This window comes from Anopheles maculipalpis, chromosome 3RL, assembly GCF_943734695.1.
Source record: "Anopheles maculipalpis chromosome 3RL, idAnoMacuDA_375_x, whole genome shotgun sequence".
Taxonomy (NCBI): Eukaryota; Metazoa; Arthropoda; class Insecta; order Diptera; family Culicidae; genus Anopheles; species Anopheles maculipalpis.
In genome coordinates, this window is record NC_064872.1 from 21,027,248 (window position 1) to 21,044,037 (window position 16,790).

The window sequence follows — 16,790 nt, forward strand, 5'->3', positions numbered from 1 at the left end:
AAATATCATTCAACAGAACCGTAGCAAAATTGATCAGCTATAATGCAGACGACGATGAGACAACGTTCAATAGGAATTGTTTTATTACGACATGTTGTTCTACTTCGCTTTTTGGCAAATGTTTGTTTAGGCCTAATACAGTCTAACACAATATTTGAGTCATCTGTGGAATTAGTATTCCTCCCATAACTGAAAAGACAAATAATACTGAATACATATGCGTATAAAGGGTTTCCCCGAAATTATAAGTACGATTAAAATATTAGACAAAAAAAACCTGTTCTAGAAACTGAATATTTATTTAATAAATAACAGTGTTTGTGGTGTATTCTGGACTCTTTCCCAAATTAAAAAAAGAAATTAAAAATTCAATCGTATGTTAATGATCGCACTTTTGATCTGACGCCTCCCATCAGGTTCAGCACAGGTTTGTCCCGAAGGTATAACGGACACTTTCTTCGAGTAATTTTGAAAACTGTCCATGTTCTCCGCAGCTTTATAAATGCTTTCTCAAGTGTGCCTTGGTTAGCGCCCAAAATAACTCAATCGGTCTGGCTTCAAGGCAGTACCTCATGTTCTTCATACCATGCGATCGTGTCTTTGGCATAGTCACCAGAGGCCAAATCCGACCAAAACAACACTGGAGCAGCATGTTTTCGGCAGCAAACGTCGATCAAACACTTCCGGATGTAGGTTATAGTCCTCATCGTATCCGTTGTCGGTTCTTACCACACCATAGCCTTTTTTCCGAATTTTTCGAGAAATATTTGAAGAGTTGTTTAGTCAAAATTTACACGTACGACTCACCGCCAAGCATGAGGATTGGCGACACAGCTGCTTTTCGTACAGTTTTCGAGTCCGATATTTAACGCATGCGGCCTGCTTTGTACTCCGTTTCGGTTTCTTTCTTTTTTTATACGTTTTCAAATTCAATCTTGGCATGGAATGATGGATGTTACTTTTTGATGTACCCATTTTTTGAGCCACAACGCGAATGGAACGTTCCTTTCTTTGCTTGAACGCTTTTGCTATTTCCCGGTCCAACTGTTGATCGACAGGACCAGGATTTCGGCCACTTTTCGGCGCATCCTCGAAGCTGGACTCCTCCGGAAACTTTCGAATGGCGGTTCATTCCAAGAATCGGCTGTTTTACGTCATCCGTTTACTAGAAACGTCATTTAGAAATCGTGCTTATACTTTCGGGGGCACCCTTTAGTGGGACAAGGTCCGGTCAATAATTTTACCCAAAATGGCGGACCGTTGGTGTAGGCGACAGCGGCGCGGGTCTTCAAACGGCAAGACCGGTGTTCAAATCCCCCGTAGTGAGGACTGACTATCCGACTACGTGGTATCGGCAAGTTTAACCATTTCGATTTTCGGCGTGACCTTAGAGGTCGTTTCAGCATTATCGATCAAAATTAAGGTAACTCTTTTCAAAACCATAAGTTCATAAACCATAAACATAATACTATAGACAACCAGCATATCAAAAATAATTCTTGCTACGAAACTAACGAAATTCAAATTTAATGTCATTACCACACAACGCTAATCCACTAAATATGTACGCGAGATTAAGAATGCTTTTCAAACGAGAGCTTCATAACCAAAACATGGCCGTGGATATCATCAGTTTTTGCACCACGAAGATGATTCCATATCTATGCCCAGATACCCCCCGGCCGGCGCCGAACGCACGCAAAACATGACACGTTGTTGCTCGACATCAGTGCTACAACCCGTTGCCCGTTGGCTCGAGGCCTCGCATCACCATCGAGGCTTACACAGGTCACTGCGATGCACGCAACGGGTGAGACTGGATGGTTGATGAACTATCGGCATGCATGCATATCATTAGCGTAATTAGGAGCGAAATGAGAAGCACTACCACCACCGGAAGGGACGCCATTTTCTTGCCTTTTGCTCCCAGTCTCATCGCATCGCTCAAGCACTGCCTTTATCCACCGGATCCAATCACCAAAAGTACTTAACGTCGCAAAGTATCTAATTAACTAACGCTCAAGTATGTCTCGTAACTGATCTTGCCCATCCACGTGTGTAGTAGACGTTATCGGTCGCACCCCCCGTGCCCTTCTAGCAACTGCCATCGTCAATGTTGCAAGTGAAGTGAAGACACATAATCGAAATTCAGCAAACTGGAATGAAGTCAAGCGAACGTTTGCGTGATCGCGACCATCATCACGCGGATTAAAAAAGGATTGGTCATCACGGAAGGACACCAACATTTGATCCGCGCCAAAGATCGCCAACGAACATTCAAGCAGTGCGTGCAAAAAATTTACCATGAAAGCGGGTGACGGAAACCGTGCTGAGAAGTGACCTGTTTACGTTTGCTAAAATCGGTTGCGAAATATTTCGCGAGAATCAACACCATTAGCAGATTGCAAACGTGAATACATTCGATTCAGCGTTTGGTTAACTGACTTTTAAAAGTACAATAAACCACAAATTGATAGGCTAAACATACGGAGAGGCGGTACAAGATGGCGGTAGACGGAAATGATTTATACAACGACAAAAAGAGGAGAAAAAAAACCTACACGGGACCTTTTCGTTGCATTTTACTCTTTGCCGTTAAATGGGTGGAATATTCGGAAATAGAAACTGCAAACAGCAGCATCAGCGGGACAGCAGGAAGCTATCTGCAATGCCGAAGAAGCAGATCTATGACATCATGGTCAAGTAACTCACCATCATGACGAGCGGACAACAGTGTGCAGAAGAGAATATAAATGATCTTACACAATCAGTTATTTTGCCATGATACCCCTGAAGAAAAACATTGCTTTCCAAAAACGTTCTCCAATGAATTCTAGCTTGCTTTCTTCAGCTTATACTACACACCCTAACATACAATGTCAGTGCTGTATCCCTTGAAACCTTCGTCCCAAATAGTCCCACGTCCAGACAAACACACAATTTTTTCCATTGTCACATACCTCCAACTGGCCCATAAAACACCCATGCTCAAAACCACGCACAGAACTTACCACAACCATCGGTGTGTTGTTATTAAGCGCAAAAAGAACCTCCGCTAATCAGTTGGATGACATCATCGAACGTCGAGCACGAGCCAGCTACGGGCACCACCACCACACCTCGACAAAGCGACGGGACTTGGCCAGAGTAAATCAGCGCTCATTGAATAATCCGAAAAAAGACATTCACGTAACGAATGAAAAATGTATACCACTGGGTGTTGTTGCTGGATAGTCTGGTGGACTGTGGCTTTATGCAAATCGATCGCGTCCTGGGCCAAAATATTTTAGCGAACGGTTTTGTTTTTTTTTTTCATGGATTATTAAATCGGAAACAACTTCCAAATTTCTCACTGCTTCATAGTTCCGCCGGGAAAAAGGTTATCAATGTGGGGTATGTGTGTTTGTTTTTGTGACAACCCTTGACATTGGGGCCGCTGCTGTGCTGGGAGACTCTGTTAGAATGACTCGTCTATCACTTCCAAAAAGCTTATGCCATCGTACATCGCCACAATTGGTGCTACATCCTCGCATCAAACGGCACATGTAATGCAAAAAAAAAACTGTTACAATGAATGCAAAACCGCACTGCCAAAGAAACTCCACCGTCTAATCGATACTATCGATTCCGTCGGGTCAAAAGTAAATGAAACATTTCACACACTGGAACGTGCAGGAAAGCAGCAGTTTTAAAACGATTTATAAATGCAGTGCAATCGCAAACATGACACGATTTCGTGTCTCCGCGTTAGCCGCTATTGCGGGTCTTTGTCCTACAGGCGATGGGCGATGCATAATGTATTCGGAAAAAAGACTACACGCTCTGGGCGTCTTTTCTGGTTTAACTGGCTTTGCTTACATTGCTGATAAGAAGTGGACTGTTTGGTGGAGGGAGCATTGTGAAGTTAAGATGCACTTTCTGGAGCGATTGACACATACTGATATGATTGTACACATCTTGTAGGTTAAAATAATATTTAAAATTGACTTCTCAGTACCCCATCCCCCAGATTCCATAGAATTGACGTAAAAAATATTCTTCATCGTTTTGAACTCTGAACATCTCACTGAAAAGAACTTTGTAAAAAATTACTGAGTCACGTAGCATTAAGTTTCAATTCCTTATGTCACGTAAAGCCCTAAGAATATGGAAAATTAAAACTTTGACCGACAGCTATAATGTGAAATTTGACAAAGAAATTTCTATTCTCTTTCGTCTTGGATCTCACGACCTAAACCCAGTAAAGCTCAAGCCGATCATCGAATGGCCTTTTACTAAACTTTTGATACCACGTAATTGGATCACTTTCATTAACTTGTTACTGAGGTATGGGATAGCGAATCGATGCCTTGTGATTGGAATCTCGGCATCATCTATACCATATACAAGAAGGGAGATATGTTGGACTGCAACAACTACAGGGGTATTACAGTGTTGAATACCGCCTACAAAATATTCATAGATTTCAAGGCCGCATATGATAGCATAGCCATGGTAAAACTCTACGAGGCCAAGAGCTCTTTTGGAATCCCGGCCAAACTCATCAGGCTTGTTACAATGACCATGACCTACGTCACGTGGATGGAAAATTCTCAGGGTCCTTTGCTACCATCAAAGGCCTGCGTCAGAGAGATGGGCTTGCCTGTCTCCTATTCAACTTGGCACTAGAGAGGGCCATCCGTGACTCGGAGGTGGAGACTTCGGGAACCATCTTCTATAAGTCAACCCAGATCCTGGCACACGCTGATGATATACACATCATTAGTCTGCGGCTTTATAGTCCCAGTACTCACATACGCCTCTGAGACATGGATCCTGTCCAAAACAGACGAAGCCCTCTTAGCCGGATTCGAGAGGAAGATGCTCAGAAGGATCGTTGGCCCCGTATGTGTGGAAGGACAATGGAGGAGCCGCTACAACGACGAGCTGGGTTATATGGCTAAATTGAGGCTAAATTGTGGAGTCTAACCTGTCGGAGATCGGATGCAGCCGAGGATGAAGGACTGCAGCCCTAGATCGAGTTTCCTGGAAACTGATTGGCGACCTAGCCAAGTCGACGCGACGTGCTCAATCCTGAGCAGGCCAATAAGAAGAAGAAGGTCATCTAGTTTGTCCTTGCTTTTTAATCACACTTCAATACCTTGCTTTTTAATCACACTTCAATACCTTGAATAATGTGCATTCCACGAGTAAAAGGTCTGAAAATCTACAATAATTATTATTGCAAACTACTTAACTCGCAATCAGTTCTTGCATACTTTGAAGCACTTCTACAGAAGCATGCAATGTGCTGCTAATGAATCACACGAAACTGAAACAAATAACGTTATTCATTGAGTGTGTTTCAATTACACCGCCCAATCCATCATCACTTCAACCAGACCCGCGCTGCAGTCGCTATCGCTATCTTGATGAATTAACAAGCGAAGACAATTCACGGCTGTGTCCTTGCCCTAAAACTCCTGCTACCTAAAGAGTGTAAACGTGCAAAGGAAAACAACGTTTACGATTGTACTTCATACATTTCACACCCAGCGAAAGCGCTCTTTTTTTTTCGGCGAAACAATCGGTCTCCTTTCGATATCGATTAAGCTTCCGTCTCTGCAACTCAAACTTTTCCCTTTTTCGGTTTGTAAAATAAAAACAAAAAACAGCTTTTCCGACCCACCCTAAGACCCTGTGGCGCGTTTGAAGACAACCTTCACATGGAACGAGGTCCCGCGAGCTTCGGAATCTACACATGCTCACACCTTTATGTGGCCGAACATTAAAACACAAATCCTCTGGCTTGGAGAATGTTGTCTGCAGCGGTGGCGGTTTATACTTTTTACTCATCGAAGCCAAACCCAGACATCAGATACACATGTGCAGTACGTATGCTAACTTAACCACTCATCAGCCGCGAAAGGGTGCATTCTTGCAGGTCAACTCCACGACAAGAATGTTCAACATACATCATCATGGTGATGATGATGATGATCGTTTCACAGACAACTGTCGCGACATCAAGCATGCCCGGGGCCACAACTACAGGGTGCAATGTCATCCGGTTTGTGCATCGCATGCACACATCAGTCGCGGTGTATCAGCTGTGCAAGGTTACGCGTGTTTATGGTGTGGTGGATACAATCGCAAGGGAGCAACATGGAAACATGATACTCGGTCACTGGGGCTTGCTAACAAGAAACCTTAAAAACATCAAACGAATAGACGGATAGAACATAATGAAAAAAAATGGCACTTTAATGCGACTTTTAACATCGTGTATCAGCAACTCTTTAGCGTGTTATCCATCAGAACGAAATTTGATCAGATTTTTCAACAAATCACAACCAAAATTTGATTAAAATTCCATCCACACTGCAACCTTTCAATCATTTGTATTTGATTATCAAAAATTAAGCGTACAATAAATACGACATTCGCTGTAGCCATCGTTCAACATCAAAATTACCATCAGACAACACTGCAGCTGACAGTTACAGAGATTTTCTCTTACCGCAACACAACCTACAAACCAAACGCCACTACGCTTGCCACGGGAACGTCGTTGAAGACGCGTTGATGTAAATATTACTCCCAATGGGACAATCATGTTTCGGTTCAAACCTTCCATGTGTCCGACGGTATCTGCCAGCCAAAACGCACACCTCCCCGGATGCACTACTGTGAACCCCAAACAACCCCCCTCCCCCCCTCCCATATGATGAGGTCACTTTTGCTTTCTATTTTATAAATAGTTTTCCCGGCCTGCTGCACGAGAAGTCAGCCAACAACGAACGGTACAGCTTATTGCAACATGTCGTGGCAGGACCCGATCGGACACCCAAATAATTGACCACGTGAATACGCGTGCGGACGGATTGGTTTTCCTACGCGTTCTGAGGGGTGCGATCGAGAAGTGTGTCTGTTTTGAATTGTTTTTTTGGTGTGAAGAAACGACAAGAGAATTTTATGAACGATTGAAAAACTATTTATGATTGTTGCGAAAGCGACAAGTGGTCGTTTTCTTCTTATGAGATGATTTATGAGATGCGTATGGGGGTGTAAGTGATCTATTTAAATGTTTACGTATAAGGCAAGGTTACTGTTTCTCAATATTAAAACCGGATGTTCACTATTCATAAGAGTATATAAAGCGAATAACCAATAGTGGTGGTAATTGTATCAGGATTATAAAATGACACAAAACGATTAAATTTGACGAATATTTTATTTCATCACGCAATTTCGCAAAAAAAAAATCGAGTCCCTGAGGTTGTTGTTGTCTAAGGTGTCTGTATTGCGTTATATTTGCAATGGTAATAATTAAGTTGGCTGAAGAGTAATAAAGGCTTACAATCTGTACGGGATTCATATCATATAAGCTTGGGTGAAAAATCACGGTTGTGATCATTATGCGTAGGACATAAAAATATTATTTAAATAAATCATTATTAAAATCAGGAAAGTTATTTGAAATTATTGTGTACTGTTGCAAAAGCTAGCTTATGTATAAGAATAATATATAAAAAAGTTTCGTATAAATCATCGTATATAAATCATTTAAACGAGCCTGTTCATACTGTTAATTAAAAAAATTCTATACTGTAACACATTTCCATTTTAAATGAATCATTTTACGAAAAAAATTAACTAAACATGATTTAAGTAGAAAGATAATTTTCTTACTAAAACTATATTAAAACTAGTTCAAATAAGATTTTTGGATTTTACAAACCAATAGTTTCAATATTTTCAGAATGTCCTACTCAGCCATGTTCACAAACGACTGTGGAGTTTGCAAGTGAGTGCGTTGCATGCAGCCTGTGGTCCTTTATTACTCTTTAGCCATTAAGTTAATACTTAAGAATAGTTTAAAACGTTTTCTACGACGGCCAAGACGAAGAATAATTTTAAAAAGTTGATATATCTCTACCGATAAAATTTATAAAATTTATTTTTAAAATTATAATTTAATTTTTTATAAGTTACAAAACTTTAATTCAAAACAATTGATTAAAAAATATCGATAAAACATGATAAGTCAGAAAAAAATAAAATTACACTTGTTTCAAACCAAAATACATAAAGAAAATTCTGTACATACAAAATACATGACAGATGATTTTCATAAGTGCTTTAAAAACGCTTTAATGCTGTAAAAAATAAAAACGAGTTTAGGTATGTTGTGCATGAACCAACAAGTTCATAAAAAATCCAGCATCAATGCGAAAAATTGCAACGAAAAGAGGTGAAGTGAAATTTAACACTAGAACTACCAGATTTCTGGCAATTGCAGTTCTAGCGTAATATTATGAACGAAATACTAAAATGATATTTTATTTATTTTCTTTATTAACACGGACTAGAAATTATGTTCTTAACGAGAGCACCTTTCGCTAAAGATATCAATTTTTAAATGTTTATTTTGAAGCACGCTAATCGTTATTCGGCAAAACAGCAGTCAAATTACTGGGAGGAACAGTCCATGACCGTACTTATTATCAGATTTGAATATAATTTTTGGAATTTATAGAACGTTCTATTACATGTGTAAAAGTCATGCATCAAAATTGGCAGAATTGTTTATTAATAAAAAAAAATTATTAATTAATTGAAAGGTACGGAACCATTCACAACAACTGATCCGATAGTTTTAGTGTTGAATAAATCGTTAGTTTTTGGTCAATTTTTTTTAATGATATCGATTATATTGTAAAACATTTTTTTAAAACTAAATACTCATTTCTACATTTATTTTCACTGTTTAAAATGATTTTTAATTGATCCTCGAATGTATTAAAAATGCAAATTAATAACCGAATACATTGAGAAAATAATGTCCAACCATATTTATTTGCCCAACGCTGTAAAAATCCCAATCAAATTAATCTTAGTAAGATACAAAAATCTGATACGTATTTATGTGACTTTTACGATACATTTAGCCATGTTGAATGGTTTTTCCATCATAATAAATTATAAAACCTTACCGGCCACCCCACCCCCTTTGTGCTCAGCTAATCACGAAGTAAACTATATTATTCGCCGTAGAAAGCAAAACAATCGATCGTAAACAGAGTTTTAAATGATCTTTTTCGTTCTACGGGGAAACACACACGTTCGCGTTTGCACTACAACAATCTTTATAAACATTGCTGAGATATTTGAAAAGAACTTCATACCTCAAACGAATTCCTCCAATCCCCGTTTACATCATGAACTTTCGGGAGTAGTTGTAAATAGCGGCATTATAATTTCTTCTCAATCGCAAAACCCGACCAAAATCTAGTAGCCGAGAAGAATGGTTGCAATCTCGCTCTTGCTCTGCCCCTTCGGAACACACAAGAAGCAAAAAAAAAGGTGGGGATGGTGCATGTGAAGCCATAAATTAGCGCTCCAAACCCGGCAAATGATCGGACAACTTCACATAAACACTGAAACGCGCCTGCGAACCGTTTGATGATGGTTCAGTCAATTTTTCGACAGAATCGGGACCTCGCTTTGAGAGTCCGGGTGATGGAAATCATTTTGCCCGGGTGCGTTTCATCTTCGTGTGTACCGTGTGTACACACGTGTGGTGGCCACTCATTATTAAACCGGGGTAAAACAATATGAAGTAAACTTACCTCCACTAGGCGTGATTCATGTGATGGCGATGATGATGTTGTGGATGTGTCCTGGAGATCGTACACTAGCAACTGCTTGCGTTAGCTGATGAATCCATCCGGTCTGCGTCCACCGTATGGGGAAGTATTTACTGCAACCCAGGAAGTAGCTCCACCTGGGGTGATTCTAAGTGGGTTTGCACAGAAATTCACCAAATTTTTCAAACACTACACAATCTGACACTTATACTGCAACAATGGAACGCTTCTTCACTCGTTTGGCATAAATGGTTGCGTTTGGCATCCAAGATATCGCTACTCCACTCCAATATTGCACTGGCTTCCTCAGGCTTACTATGATCAAAACTTTTTTTCTACAAACAATCACAACAATATTTTCGTTTTTCTAAGGCAACTTCACAGGCTTCTCTGGTTCACTACAATTTTTGTTTGCATTAATTTAACTTTTTTACAACAACTTCCCCCAAGACTCGCTCGCCGACAAAAAAAAAGTGGACTGTTGAAGATTCGATTATTTGCCGACAGAGATTCTTCACTTTTTTGGGGTCAAAAATTTTCACTTCGCAACACGCTTCACTTATCGCTGTATCACTTCACTTTTTCGCTCGATTTTTTCCCTGCATCGCTTTCCCTTGGCGTGGGTGAAGATTTTTCGCTTTACGAAATACGATGCACCACCACCACCAAGTTGCACCCGAGAAAGCATTCACTGTTTGCTCGAATTTTCTGGACTTGATCGTGAGGCTGCATCCAACACATGACGGCTGTTACAACCTTTCGGTCGAATCGGCAGCACAGCGTATACAAAGTCAACGGGAGTTTTTTATTTGCACTGTAACAAAGAAAAGAAAATGGAAAACGTTTATACTTCATATCGACAGACCGACAAAGCACTCATTTGTGACAGCTTTTTTTTAGTGTAGGTTTTAATTAAACTCTTTTGTAAATAGAGGTAATTAGCTTTGATCGCTCGGTTTTTGGTGACTAATGGTTTTAAAAGGGGTAATGTTAATTACACGGAAGCTTAACCGTGTCCGCAAAAGGGCCGAAGTTTAATGAGTCAGAAGATCATTAAAGATTCGAGATTTATAAGCCCTCAACACGCTTCTTAACATTAATCTAAAGCCTTAGAAGATTTACGAGTGTATAGGCGATTTTTTTCAACTTGATCACATACCACACCCTGTTTGCTTCAAACTTGTCTACTTTAATAAAACAATTCCATTAACTGGATAGAATAAACGACTGAGCTGGTGTATGTGTGCGTTAGAGAAATAGTAACGTTGTTTTATTCAAGTGAACAATGTTACCGAGTAAGTGTGATTTGTTTTAAAGTTGTAGAAGCTCCAAATTCCGCAGAGTTTCACCATTTTAATAAATATTATTTCTTAAACTCTATCTAGAAAAATTCTTCACACTCAGCACAAGAGCCACAAAATGCAGCTTTTTCTGCTGAGAACTAGAAGGCCTGCTACTGACGTCATTCGCATGTTTCACGATTTAAATGCTCCAAGCTCGTGCTGCTACTACCGCTGAACATTATCACAAACAGCAAAACGTGATACAGGGGTGTGATGGGCGTTACAACCGGCCTTTCAACTTTATCAGACGCAGAACGTGCCAGACACTCAACACAACTACGATGCCATAACGCAACAGTGTTGAGGATACCCTTAACCATGTGTTCCATTCATCATCCACCATTGTTGTTGGGCGGTGAAGCTGGTTTGAGATATTAGTTGCCGATGGTCACAACTCTTAAACATGCCCAGTCCATCCGACCAACATCATCATCTCGCAACTTACCCTCATCAACCGGTACTACCGGTAATATTCAATTAGTGACCCTCGGTTACGATCACGCAATATTCGTCGATTGACCTTGCCCTTGCCTGTTGATGGGGGGTTCGTTTGTTTTGCTACCCCCTTTTTTCTCAACTCTCGACCAGCTCACTATCTATGGAACCGGCAGCAAAATGGAAAGATGACGTAAATATCTGGTTCCGATAAAAACTGCCTCCCTTTCCCTGTTTTTTGGCTCTGCACAAAATTCAAGAGCAACCAGTAGTAGGATTTGATAGTTCTTCCCATGTTTGGATATTTCTTCTACTAGCTTAAAGAGCACCGGGAATGAGTGAGCGATTTGCGGTCAAGTACGGCTACTTCCGCGGCAGATAGATAAACACTGGGGATTTGGTCTATCTTCAATTCAACTAATTTCTTTATCACTGCCGAGCCATTATCGGTCACATTAGATATCTGAAAAATAAGCGTATCGTACAATCGCATAATCTTTTAAGACGACCTCCGTGCGGGGACTTTGCGAATGGTATATTACGATAATAAAACAAAACCCTTAAAACCTGGTTTTCTTCGGATCTAAATTATCAAGAGATTTTAATATTTTCCAATAAGCTTCATTTTGATATCATATCGGGCTTATGATGAAGCTTTGATGTGGCTGATGTGTCTTAAAAGAGGTGGTTTTTAACTAAATGACTGTTTTTAACTGAGATTTTTTGAAATGTGTAGATTTCTTTAAATGTGCGGCCAGTCAAAACCGGAATGCGGCAAGTCAAAAAATGTAGGTAGCCAGTCCAAACTAAGACATTAAATCCTGTACTAGGCTGGCGAATACCACATAGTTGGATACTCAGCCCTCACTACGAGGGAACGGTGCCCGGATAGGATTTCAACCACGGCCCTGCCTTGCGTAAATCCCCGCCAATATCGTCTCTATCCCCGTACCATCCAGACGTTCTTCTTCTTGACTTAACGACGTTCTAGGTCATGGCGGGCATTTAATGACTTACAAAACTCTCCGATACCACGTAGTTGGATCAGTCCTCACTACGGCCCGACGTTTTCTGGCAACAATTGCAAAAGTTCACCTTTTTCTTTTCATACTGCATAGAGTATGAGCAACATAGAGCAACATAAAAATTTAAGCTGCCCAGCTAATAACCAATTATAAGTGAAAAAGTCGCGATCAATTACTGTTTGACAGATGCAAACATTGCGCCTTATTGTACAAGCATGTCGTATGCTTGTACGACATTGCGCCTTATTGTGCCCTCAATTCTTCTTGGACTCACCACCGTAAATCAAGAGCAACCTGGCTTGGCTGAAGACAACCACTCGAGGGGTTTACCAAGCACAACCTAGAAATGATTCAGTTATTTTTCCGGTAGTAAAAACCAATTCGCTTTTCCAGTGGAATGTATTTGTATGCGCATGATTATGTCAAGAACGGCGTTAACCCGCGTGGAAAAGGAAGGCATAACTATTTCACTTTGCCCTTCTAGAGGAATACACCAAATACAAACACAGACACACGATCATGCACAAACGTGTAGGCAAACAGGGGGTGTATTCTAACGGAACGACCTTCACGGCACACAAGGTTTTGATTCACCCGGCCGATCGGATCTCGACTCACTGGTGCAAATGGTACAGCGCGCCGCCACCGTGAGGTGTCGATACAAAGATACGACGAGTTCGCCATGAAGACAGGAGGACGTAATTGTGCGTAGTAACAGGTTAACAAAGTGGCCTAGATTGAGTAATTTTATCATGCGTAAAAAACTAAATTTATAAATTCCCTTGCGGTCATCAGTTTTAAGTGAATTTAGAGAATATTATGTTTAGCATCTGTTATCAAGTTATCATTACATTTCCCACAAACAGGTGCGACAGTAGCAAACAAACTCGCACGTGCGCATGAAGGTGGTAGCATTATTTACCAAAACACTGCTGTTAATCCAAACAATTCCACAGCCCGCCCAACAGTCCTGCACTTCAATCTTGAATCTACACACCCTTTTTATCTCGACCTCTTTTGAAGTTTATTTGCGCAAAAAAGGGCGAAACCACTACTATTACTACCATTGGTGCTTCTCTTTCGTTACTTAACTTACGTCCACACATTCGTGAGGCGTGGGGATCGCTAGACTACAATAACTCGCAGCAGATGTGCTGTCGTCTGCTTAATCGCTTCGTCTAGCCGTCTGGGTTTAAGGTTTGAGTTTGAGAGCAGAATAAGATGAGAACACTATTTTACTGATGAGTGTTGTACAGCTAACGAAGATCACCAGGCTGAACGTTCGTCAAAAGAATGACACAACAATCATAGTCAAAACTGACAGTAGAGATTACTAGAGACATTATCTCTTCAAACTAGAGTTTTCAATATTTATTTTGGTTGGTTGCTAAGAATTGAAGAGTCGTTAGACCGTGGAGGTAATAGATAATGGGTAGTAAACTTCCACCATACGAAGATCTTTTTCTTCTTCTTCTTCTTCTTCTTCTTGACTGAATGGCAGGGACTGGCATCAATTTCCATTGGAACAATTTCCTCGTAGTGAGGACTGACTATCCATTTACATGTTAACAGGGCATGGCCTAGCTAGCAGAGATCGTTAAGTAAGGAGGATGTCGTCTGCAGACATCCTCCTTCTTCTTCTTCTTCTTATTCGTCGTCGTCTTCTTCTTCTTCTTCTTCCTTGGCTTGGCTTACTAGACTTGCTGATATACCACGTAGTTGAATAGTCAGTCATTAATACGGGGGAACGGTCTGGATGGGATTTGGGATGATCTAGCCCCAAAAATTTCCGAATGCAACTTGAAGAGATAATGTCTACATGTTCTAGCACTTCGGCTTCGATTCGATTCGACTCATCCATCAGATATCTATTTAGCTGGAGCTTTGAGCATGGTTGTCAGAAAAAAATAATGATCGCATTTGTCAGCTCTTTCAACGATTGATTGAACGTCTTAGCTCCGGAATTGTTGGAAAAGGTCCCAAAATAAGATTTTTTCGCAAACTTCTTTAAGCATATTTTGTGTCTGGATCAAAGTTTCATCAAAATTAAACGATCAAACGTTAAATGCGTTGTTAAATGACATTAAATCGTCATCTGCTTAAGTTCCATTGAAAGGATCGTACAATACTGTTGGGTAGTCATATGTTTCCGTATTTCTGCATAAGTGAAAAGATTTAGCTAAATTTAAAGTACAATTTCCATCTTTTTCCTTCAGGGATAAAAATAATTGTTGGAGCTAATCACCTAATCAATATCTCCTATCTTGTATCCGTAAAATACAAGCTACAAAAAATAAACATTTTGGGTGGATAGCTAGGACACAAGATCGGGATGTTACCTCCCGCACCCTTCGTAACCGTCCGGAAATTTTTGTTGCCATACGTCTGCGACTGCGGTGGGCCGTTAAGATACTTTCCTTATTTCTATTCAAGACAGCTACTGAGTCATCAATATTTCCACCATTTTACGCCGTTTTTTAATCATCCCTAGAATGGTCAGATTATTTTCTCAACTCCAGCAAATGGTGGACATCCTTAGGAGGGGAAAATACTGGTATAATTGTACCTCGATAACAGCAATAAATAGGCCAAGAAAAAAATATTCCTTTCACTGGCTGTGTCATGTGGAAACAATTCCAAAAATGCATCATATACACAATTCGTCCCACTCAGGGGGGAGGTGCATAGCATATTTAAAAAAAAACTAATCCTCATTACACAGCTCCCAAGCGAACACGGTTTGGATCGGATAAAGGTGTGTGAGTGCGTGTAATTTTTATCGCCGTAAACGCTCCGTATTCGCACTTGGCTTGTCGTGCACGTGTACACTACCGCGCCACTAATCATACAAAGATGTCACGTCGAATGAAAATAGCTCCTTTTTTCTTGCTTCCAACAGCTCCCTTCGTTCTACGCCATTCTAATGATGATTCACACGACCTGCAGTGGATTTGTTGCATATTGCACTTTTGCACTATTTTGTTTAAACACCGTCGTACTCACCTGTCAAATTAGCAGTTGTCATGATGCACAACTGCCAGTACACCACGATCGGGCGATCGATCGATGGCCATTTGCGTTTATTCCTTTATGGCGTGTGTCACCACCATACCACCAGAACACAAACGGTGCCCGTAACCAATGGATTCGAATTCGGTTAAAAAGCGCGACGCCAAACTCAAGGTAACGCGATACTACGCGGCCACCCTTTCCACGCGCCACCAGCGAGCACCGTGTTTGAAACAAAACAACACACTATTAAAATGGTTGTAAAAAAGACGGCCAACACGAGCGCACAACACCACAAACACACACTCACCGCTTCTAATAATACAAACTTGCTCCAGAAGGTGCCCACCGCCGAAAAGGACACTGACATTTACTTCTTTTCACTGCTCACTAGGTCCCTTTTTCTGGTAGGGCTTCTTCACGTACTAAAACACTGCTTTATCACCGCACACACACACACAGTTTACCGACACCAGCCCGCGCCCTCTTCTATACCACGAGAGGAAGATGTAACAAGACGGAATTGTTTTGCATCAAGTGTGCACCGGTTCGCGGGCGTGCGTAGTTTTCTATGCTTCGCTACCAAAACGCCGGAAACCGTACCGAATAAAAACACACTCACTCACGCACACACTCGCTCAGTCCGGAGGAAGTGTTGATCGTAACCACCTCACTCCCCCCTCCGCACTATGAAGTATGCGATCGACCACCACGGCACGCACTAGACACGCACATCGACTGCATCGGACGGAGGTTGGCAACAAACAATCGCAACAATCCCACCCGTCTGCTGGTGCGAATCCGTCGCGAGAGTTGGCGTTTCGATTCGAAGAACAAGAGAGAGAGAGCGTGAGCATGAAACGCCGTGAGAGACAGGCTGAACTATGGAAGAATTGTAGGTAAGTTTTTACATGGTTACATTTACATTACATTGAAAAGAATATCCGTTTAATTATGTAATAAATGTATTATTTTGTTTCATTCTGCCTTTCAAGCGCAATCAGACGCAGAAAACCTTTAAATCGCCCTAGATCTGGTCAACCATCGTTATATGACAGTCCCATATCCCCACCTCACGAGCGGATGGATCAACGTTATCACTGCACCAGCTAAGAGGTGAATATGGCCTACAACACATATTCTCGGAGAAGACCTCAAAGGGCTTTACGGGGTGGATCCCTGATGCCATTCTCTTGACACGATCAGCTCATTGAACTCACCAGGTTAGTGTTAGTGCGGTTTGATAAGCAGCGTCGGGAAGACGTCCATTGCCTAATCGCAATGGACCACGAACTCCTCTGAGTCCCTCGATCATCAGATTCGACACAGCCTCCAATGAGCTTAATTCT

The 16,790-nt window shown here is 41.1% G+C and overlaps 1 protein-coding gene across 1 annotated transcript in view; it reads right to left on the minus strand.

Moving 5' to 3' along the window:
• LOC126563967 (probable phosphorylase b kinase regulatory subunit beta) overlaps nucleotides 1-16,790 on the minus strand; it is a 43,284-nt gene that overhangs the window by 16,803 nt on the left and 9,691 nt on the right. The gene's annotated exons all lie outside the window — the stretch shown is intronic.